The 9737-nt window shown below is 38.1% G+C and overlaps 1 non-coding gene across 1 annotated transcript; it reads right to left on the bottom strand.

Moving 5' to 3' along the window:
• Positions 1-2506: 2506 nt before the first annotated feature.
• On the bottom strand, positions 2507-2613 carry LOC117278122 (small nucleolar RNA R71). Its single transcript, XR_004508440.1, has one exon. It is a non-coding gene; the product is annotated as a small nucleolar RNA R71 (small nucleolar RNA).
• Positions 2614-9737: the final 7124 nt, after the last annotated feature.

Raw genomic sequence — 9737 nt, 5'->3', positions numbered from 1 at the left:
TGACCATAGTGGGTCCTGAATGTTGTCTTCAGAAATATCAAAATCCCGAATCTTCAACTGGTAATATCAAACCTTAAATCAATCATAAAGAACACTCTAGCAACCCTAAAGCTGGTCAAATAAGTCATCAATGCACGGTAATGTGTACTTGTTCTTAATTGTAACTTTGCTCAATTTTCTGTAATCAATACACATCTGCATAGTACCATTCTTCTTCTTCACAAACAGAACCGATGCACCCCAAGGCCATACACTAGGCCTAATGAATCCCTTATCAAGTAGCTCCTGAAGTTGTTCTTTTAATTCCTTTAACTCTGCCGGCGCCATTGATGGTAGGCTATAATCTCGGGTTTTAGTCGCTTATTGCACTCCAACTTACTACACTCTATTCATTTTGAGCTTTAATTGATAGTGTTTTGCACTTATTGTGTATTTTATGCCTTGTAGGAGTGATTTCGAGCTATGTAGATGTTATGGAATGAATTTGAGTGATTTGGAGCTTTGAAGTCTGAGTAAAAGCCCAAGGTATTAAGCCGGGATCATGTTCGGGGGTCGAGAACACATCTGGATATCAAAAAGTATGGAATATTCCGTACTCTGAGAAAGCCCCACTGCCGCGGCACGTGGGGCACCATGCGTGTACAATTTCCTGTTGCCTATTAGAAACAACTCTCTAAATTTCTCTACTAATGCCCTGCATGGCGCGTTTCCCCATGCGGCGCTACTGTGCAATATTTACAAACTTTGACTAGGAGAAGGTGATTTCATCTAGGCCCGACCCTACTTGGTAGAAATACATGGAAAAATGCTATGTTTTGGACTTCTCACATACTGGAGACCTAGGGAGGCTAAGGAGGAGTTGGAGAAGCAAAAGTACAAGGAGTTCATCATTCAATCCTCACTCAAGACCCGAGTTTGGATCGTTTTATGTTTTACTTTACTTTAAACATATTTGTGATTAATTACTCCATATCTATGGAGTAGTTCCCTTTAGTGTTTGATGGATTTGGTGCATTAATATTTTTTGTGGATTATAATTCTAGTTTTATGTATTAAAGAATTTTTGGATGATTTAATTGTTACATCTATATTCACTAGTTCATGTAATCGAGAAAGACCTAATTTATGATATCTTTGCATTATATTGTTGGTTGAGTTGATTAATTCTTCTTAGTAATCGAAAGAGGCTAGTTGAATCATTGATTAAACCTAGTTAGGAGGATAAACGAGAGAGGTTCTCCTAAAGACCAATCCTCTACGTATTCCTGCATATCTTCACGTGCTTAAATTGGTTCATCTTGGGAGGTTAAAACTTAATCGAGAGAGGAGTTTTTGCTGAACGTTTGAACTAATAATTGAGTGAATTCGAGAGACTCACTTGAACATTAGAAGTGAATTATCTAGGGTTAGATCCCAAAAAATTATCTTGTACCTATCCTATCCACCCCTATTTTCTCCCATTGATAACTTCCTTACTTACCCTTGTTTCGATTGTCATTAGTTAATAGCTTTAGACTCTTAGTTAATTGTAGTTATTAATCATATAAATATCAATTGCTGATTCTCCTGAGTAGCAATCAAGCTAGAAACTATGAAAATATTGTTTAACTCCAATCCATGTGGATACGATATTATACTATACTATCGTTGACTAGTGAGCATAATTTCAGTGTGTGTTTTGCGCTCGTCAAATTTTGGCGTCGTTGCCAGGGATTGGCAATCAATAGTATTTGAAATAATTTGTAGTGCTAATTTGGGAATTTTTCTTTTATTTTCATTTTATGTTTCTCTTTTTACAGTTGGTGTTATTTAACTGTGTGTGGATTACAGGTTCAGAGTGGTGCATGACTAGAACTTCTGCGAAGGAAGTGCTACCGTACGGGACAAAAATTGAGAAACAACTACGACATCTGAAGAAGGATAGAAATCTCACCGAGAAAACAGAAAAGGTTGGGAAATCCTCAACCAAAGAACTTATGGCTGGAGACGGCGAAGATAATGTGGATTTGGCTACGAGAGAAGCAGCCCAACGGAGAAAACAAGCTGCACAGGATGCTAAAAAGCAGCTATTAGAGATGCGCAGAACATCTACGAAGAAGATAGGGGTCTCAGAATTAATCAACATCAACCCTTTCCTAGGACACAACTTGACAATTATGCTAGACTGGTCTACAATCAAGGTTTATCAAGTGTTAGACCACCTTCAATTGCAGCAAACAATTTTGAGTTAAATCAAGGGTTACTTCAAACCCTTCAAAATTGTTGTGTCTTCAGAGGGCAGCAAAACGAAGATCCAAACACACATTTAATGAACTTCAAGGAGATTATTAACAGCTTTCAATACAATGGTGTGCTACAAAATGCGGTGTATTTAAGGGCATTCCTATTCACACTCAAAGATGATGCTAATCAGTGGCTTCGGAGCTTGCCCACGGGATCAATTAGAACTTGGGAAGAGATGACCGAAAAATTTCTTAATAAGTATTTCACCTCAGCTAAAACGGGTAAGTTTAGAAGAGAAATCCATAACTTCTGCCAGAAAGATAATAAAACTATTTTTGAAGCATGGAAGAGGTTTAAGGAGACTGTTAGAAAGTGTCAACATAATGGAATTGAACTCTGGATGCAACTCCAGGACTTTTGGGATGGATTGACATCGGCCTCATGTAGAACATTGAGATATGCAGTTGGAGGCCCTTTAATGAAGAAGACTCCAGAAGAGATAGTCACAATTCTTTATAAATTGTCTGAAGATTCAAATCAGTGGCCTTCTAAGAGTGCTGAATGAAGAATATCGACAGGTGTTCATTAGGTCGATGCTAACACATCTGTGCAGGTACAACTTGATGATATGGCTAAAGCAATACGGAAGCTGGCCTTCGCCTCGATACAAAGTGAGCCTCATGCAGCTTGTGATATATGTGGAAGAGGACACCCTACTCATGAGTGTCAAGGCTCAACTGAGGAAGTGAATGCTGTGGGAAATTATAATGTAATGGGTCAGAGGCACCCCGATTTTTCGTGGAGTTCACCTGGAGGTACTGCGAATGCTTGGCAACAAAATAACTCTAGACCGCAGGGAAAAGGAGCTCCAGCATACCAAAATTAGCAGACGTGGTAGTTTTAGCCTCAACAGTCCAATCATCCTGGTCTAGAAGATCTAATGAAGGCCTTCATTATCAATAAATATGAGACGTTGGACGCTCACAGGGCAGCTATCAAAGAATTGGGCACAAATTTGCGAACCCTGGAGAGACAAGTGGGATAGATTGTAACAATATTATCTGAGAGAGTTTCAGGCACTCTCCCCGCTGATACATAAAAGAATCGCAAAGAAACGGTGAATGATGTGACCTTGAGAAGTGGGCAAGTGTTGAAATATCCCACCCCAATCCAAAAAGAGGTGATACTTGAAAATGAAAGTGGGGAGCAACTGAAAAATGATGTTGATAAAAAAAAGATAGGCCCAATGAAGAAGAAGAAGAAGAAGAAGAAGAAGAAGAAGAAGAAGAAGAAGAAGAAGAAGAAGAAGAAGAAGAAGAAGAGCGAGCATATGACTGCTCTACCTATATAGAGAAAAGTTGGACAAGCAGTTTGAGAAATTTCTAGATGTGCTGAAATAGGTTCCTGTAAATTTGCCATTCACAGAAGTGCTCTCACAGATGCCTGCCTATGCCAAATGTTTGAAAGAGATCCTGAAAAAGAACAGGAAGATATAAGAGACCTCAGTGGTAAAGCTCACAGAGCATTGTCGTACGATATTGCAAAACAAACTCCCACAAAAGTGTGGAGATCCAGGGAGTTTTACTATACCTTGCTATTTAGGCTCTATTAATTTTGATAAATCTTTATGTAATTCTGGTGCCTCAATTAACTTAATTCCTCTATCTATTTATAGGAAACTGGAGAAGGAGATTGGAGAGATAAGGTCAGTGCCAATATCTTTGCAGCTGGTAGACCAAATGACTTTGATACCCGAGGGGATAGTGGTAGATGTCTTAGTTCGGGTAGATAAGTTCGTATTTCCTGTAGATTTTATAGCGGTGAATATGGAGGAGAACAAGGAGGTCTCCCTCATCCTAAGAAGACCATTCTTAGTGACGGGCAGAGCGATATTAGATATACATGAGAGGAAACTCGTGCTTAGAGTGGGTGAGGAGACGGTTACTTTTGATATGAATGTAGCAAAGGGGGCACAAAAAGAAAAACCAGCTGCGAGTATTGAGAGAAAAGTAAAGAGCTCCAAAGAGAAGGTTGCACTGAGTGAGAAAGATAAGTGTGGGGTGTACCCCAAAAAGGCTGAGAAGAAGTTGTCTGCATGGATATGCGTGGTAGTTTGAAGGCGAGGAATGGAGCCCGACTAGATGTTAAGGGATGTTTCCTTTATCTTATGTTTTTTAATTGTGTCATGAGGACATGCGACAACTTAAAGTGTGGGGTGGGGGATATGTTGTATATTGCATGTATATGTGTTAGTTTTAGTAGTTAGAGATTTAAAAAAATTTGAAAAAATCATAAAAATGAAAAGATTCGATGTTTCCCGACGATGAATATCATTCGATGGGTTTCTTGAAGGATTAAAGTCGAAAGAAAAAGACAAAAAGATTTTCTTTTGTTAGGTAGTCTATTAATTCCTTCTTGGTTTTTCTTTATGCCGCGGTTCTTTTTCAAGGGTTTTGTTTGAATCGGGTGTAGTTAGTTTTTAATTTCTTTTAGGAGTAGGAAACCTTGTGCTATGAATTGAATGGAAGACAATATCTATTGACTTTATTATGCCTTGAGAATAGTGAGTGTTGTAGTTGTGATGCTTAGGCTCAGTTTTTTACTCTTTTATAAGCACCTTAAATTGTTTAATCTTAACTTTGCTTAACTACTTTGACTAGACTGTCTTGATAATCGAATCTTGAGTGAGTTATGTGCCATGTGTGTGTGAGGTTTTGTGCTATTCTGTTCATTGCATTTGATGTCTAGAACTTGCCTTGTGTTTTTGCAAAGAGAAATGGTAGTTTTGTTCAGTCTTGGAAGTGATCTAGGCATTTCTTTGCTGAGCCAGTTATAAGCTAAAACCCACCTAATTGTTATGTATCTTAGTTAACCCATTTGAGCCACTAATTCTGTTTCTTTGGTAACCATATTACAAGCCTTACCCATTTGTTTGAATTGACCATCTATTTGAACCTTGTACCTCTTGTGAGCACTTGAATTTGTTATGAACTTTATAAAAGTTGAAGTGTGGGGTGGTTGGTTTAGCTTTTGAGCAGAACTAATGAAATAAGGAAAAAGGTACACTGTATTGAAAAAAGTAAGAGCCACTTGAATTGAAAAAGAAAAGAAAATAATAGTTGTATGATTGTGAAAAATATTCCTTGATAGTGGTGACTCTTGATGTAATTGTGCTTAAAGAAGTAGGGAGTTAATGTATATTGATGTGAAGGTGGAGATTTGGTTTGACATAAGTGAGGGGTTTTGAATGGTTAAATGTATGTGTATTAAAGTGCTTAGGGAGGTGTAGTCACTTTTATATCTAAATGTATCCTACCCATCCCACAACCTACATTACAACCAAGTAAAGTCCTACTTGATCCTTGAGTAAATGAGCTCAATTAGTAGAGTAGTATACTACAGGCAAGCTTATGGTACGTCTTTTGTGGCACATGAATGTTATTTCTGAGAGTGAGTGAATTCTTTCTATCTTGAGTTCCTAATTGTTCTTAAATTTTATTGTGTGTGAAACTACTCTCTATTGTGGTGCAAGGGCACTTGATTCACGAATGAAAGGTAATGGTTGACCTCTCTATTAAAGTGAGCGGGTTATAAATAATGCGTGGTGCTTTTGAGTCAAATCTTGAGGGTAGGATGTTACAGTATTATGCTTAATCTATTTTAAATATTTTTAGTGTGATGAGCTATGAGAGTTGTTCAAAAAGGTAGTGTCTATGTGAAGTGTAGTTTGAAAGTGTCAACATAGCGGAATTGAACTCTGGATGCAACTCCAGGACATTTGGGATGGATTGACACCTGCCTCATGTAGAACATTGAGATATGCAGTTGGAGGCCATTTGATGAAGAAGACTCCAGAAGAGATAGTCACAATTCTTGATGAATTGTCTGAAGATTCAAATCAGTGGCCTTCTAAGAGTGTTGAACGAAGAATATCGACAGGTGTTCATTAGTTCGATACTAACACATCTGTGCAGGTATAACTTGATGATATGGCTAAAGCAATACGGAAGCTGGCCTTCGCCTCGATACAAAGTGAGCCTCATGCAGCTTGTGATATATGTGGAATAGGACACCCTACTCATGAGTGTCAAGGCTCAACTGAGGAAGTGAATGCTGTGGGAAATTATAATGTAATGGGTCAGAGGTACCCCGATTTTTCATGGAGATCACCTGGAGGTACTGCGAATGCTTGGCAACAAAATATCTCTAGACCGCAGGGACAAGGAGCTCCAGCATACCAAAATTAGCAGACGCGGCAGTTTCAGCCTCAACAGTCCAATCAGCCTGGTCTAGAAGATCTAATAAAGGCCTTCATTATCAAGACATATGAGAAGTTGGACGCTCAAGGGGCATCTATCAAAGAATTGGGAACTGGTTTGCAAAACCTGGAGAAACAAGTGGAACGATTGCAACAATATTATCTGAGAGAGTTCCAGGAACTCTCCCCACTGATACATAAAAGAATCCAAAAGAAACGGTGAATATTGTGACCTTGAGAAGTGGCCAAGTGTTGAAAGATCCCTCCCCGATCCAAAAGAGGTGATACTTGAAAAAGAAAGTGGGGAGCAACTGAAGAATGATGTTGATAAAAAGAAGAAAGGCCCAATGAAAACTAAGAAGAAGAAGAAGAAGAAGAAGAAGAAGAAGAAGAAGAAGAAGAAGAACAACAACAACAACAAGAAGAAGAAGAAGGAATAAAAATCAAAAAGGGATGAATCTAATAAGAGCGAGCATATGCCTGCTCTACCTTTTCCTCAAAAGCTATATAGAGAAAAGTTAGACAAGTAGTTTGAGAAATTTTTAGATGTGCTGAAACAGGTTCATGTAAATTTTCCATTCACAGAAGTGCTCTCACAGATGCCTGCCTATGCCAAATGTTTGAATGAAATCCTGATAAAGAAGAGGAAGATAGAAGAGACCTTAGTGATAAAGCTCACAGAGTATTGCAGTGCGATATTGCAAAACAAACTCCCACAAAAGTGTGGAGATCCAGGGAGTTTTACTATACCTTTCTATTTAGGCTCTATTAATTTTGATAAATCTTTATATATTTCTAGTGCCTCAATTAACTTATTTCCTCTATCTATTTATAGGAAACTGGAGAAGGAGATTGGAGAGATAAGGTCAGTGCCAATATCTTTGCAGCTGGTAGACCAAATGACTTTGATACCCGAGGGGATAGTGGTAGATGTCTTAGTTCGGGTAGATAAGTTCGTATTTCCTGTAGATTTTATAGTGGTGAATATGGAGGAGAACAAGGAGGTCTCCCTCATCCTAGGAAGACCATTCTTAGTGACGGGCAGAGCGATATTAGATAAACATGAGAGGAAACTCATGCTTAGAGTGTGTGAGGAGACAGTGACTTTTGATATGAATGTAGCAAAGGGGGCACAAAAAGAGAAAACTAGCTGCGAGTGTTGAGTGGAAAGTAAAGGGCTCAAAAGAGAAGGTTGCACTGAGTGAGAAAGATAAGTGTGGGGTGTACCCAAAAAAGTGTGAGAAGAAGTTGTCTGCATGGATGTGCGCGGTAGTTCGAAGGCGAGTAATGAAGCCCGACTTTGACTAAGACCCTGACTAGATGTTAAGGGAGGTTTTCTTAACCTTATGCTTTTTAATTGGGTCATGAGGACATGCGACAACTTAAAGTGTGGGGTGGGGGATATGTTGTATGTATACGTGTTAGTTTTGTTAGTTTTAGTTGTTAGAAATCTAAACAAATTTGAAAAAACCATAAAAATTGAAAGATTTGATGTTTCCCGACGATGAATATCATTTGACGGGTTTCTTGAGGGATTAAAGTCGAAAGAAAAAGACAAAAAGATTTTCTTTTGTTAGGTAGTCTATTAATTCCTTCTTGATTTTTCTTTATTCTACGGTTCTTTTTTAAGGGTTTTGTTTGAACCGGGTGTAGTTAGTTTTAAATTTTTTTAGGAGTAGGAAATCTTGTGCTATGAATTGAATGGAAGGCAATATCTATTGACTTTATTATGCCTTGAGAATAGTGAGTGTTCTAGTTGTGACGCTTAGGCTCAGTTTTTAACTCTTTTATAAGCACCTTAAATTGTTTGATCTTAACTTTGTTTAACTGCTTTGACTAGACTGTCTTGATAATCGAATCTTGAGTGAGTTATGTGCCATGTGTGTGTGAGGTTTTGTGTTATTCTGTGCATTGCATTTGATGTCTAGAACTTGCCTTGTGTTTTTACAAAGCGAAATGGTAGTTTTGTTCAGTCTTGGAAGTGATCTAGGCATTTCTTTGCTGAGCCAGTTATTACCTATTACCCACCTAATTGTTATGTATCTTAGTTAACCCATTTGAGCCTCTAATCTTGTTTCTTTGGTAACCGCATTACAAGCCTTACCCATTTGTTTGAATTGATCATCTATTTGAACCTTGTACCTCTCGTGAGCACTAGATTTTGTTATGAACTTTGTAAAAGTTGAAGTGTGGTGTAGTTGGTTTAGCTTTTGAGTGGAACTAATGAAATAAGGAGAAAGGTGCATTGTATTGAAAAAAGTAAGAGCCACTTGAATTGAAAAAGAAAAGAAAATAAATAGTTGTATGATTGTGAAAAATATTCCTTGATAGTGGCGACTCTTGATGTGATTGTGCTTAAAGAAGAAGGGAGTTAATGTATATTGATGTGAAGGTGGAGATTTGGTTTGACTTAAGTGTGGGTTTTTGAATGGTTAAATGTATGTGTATTAAAATGCTTAGGGAAGTATAGTCACTCTTATATCTAAATGTATCCTACCCATCTCGTAACCTACATTACAACAAAGTAAAGTCATACTTGATCCTTGAGTAAATGAGCACAATTAGTAGAGTAGTATACTACGGGCAAGCTTATGGTATGTCTTTTGCGGCACATGAATCTTGAGTTCCTAATTGTTCTTAAATTTTATTGTGTGTGGAACTACTCTCTATTGTGGTGTGAGGGCACTTGATTCACGAAGGAAAGGTAATGGTTGACCTCTATATTAAAGTAAGTGAGCGGGTTATAAATAATGCATGGTGCTTTTGAGTCAAATCTTGAGGCTAGGATGTTATAGTATTGTGCTTAATCTGTTTTAAATATTCTTGGTGTAATGAGCTATGAGAAAATTTCAAAAAGTTCGTGTCTATATGAAGTGTAGTTTGAAAGTGTCAACATAGCGAAATTGAACTCTGGATGCAACTCCAGGACTTTTGGGATGGATTGACATCGGCCTCATGTAGAACATTGAGATATGCAGTTGGAGGCCCTTTGATGAAGAAGACTCCAGAAGAGATAGTCGTAATTCTTGATGAATTGTCTGAAGATGCAAATCAGAGGCCTTCTAAGAGTGCTGAAAGAAGAATATCGACAGGTGTTAACCAGGTAGATGCTAACACATCCGTGCAGGTACAACTTGATGCTATGGATAAAGCAATATGGTAGCTTACCTTAGCCTCGATACAAAGTGAGCTTCACGCAGCTTGTGATATATGTGGAAGAGGACACCCTACTCATGAGTGTCAAGCCTCAACAGAG

Source organism: Nicotiana tomentosiformis, chromosome 5 (assembly GCF_000390325.3).
Source record: "Nicotiana tomentosiformis chromosome 5, ASM39032v3, whole genome shotgun sequence".
Classification (NCBI taxonomy): domain Eukaryota; kingdom Viridiplantae; phylum Streptophyta; class Magnoliopsida; order Solanales; family Solanaceae; genus Nicotiana; species Nicotiana tomentosiformis.
This window is presented reverse-complemented; position numbering and strand designations above follow the sequence as displayed.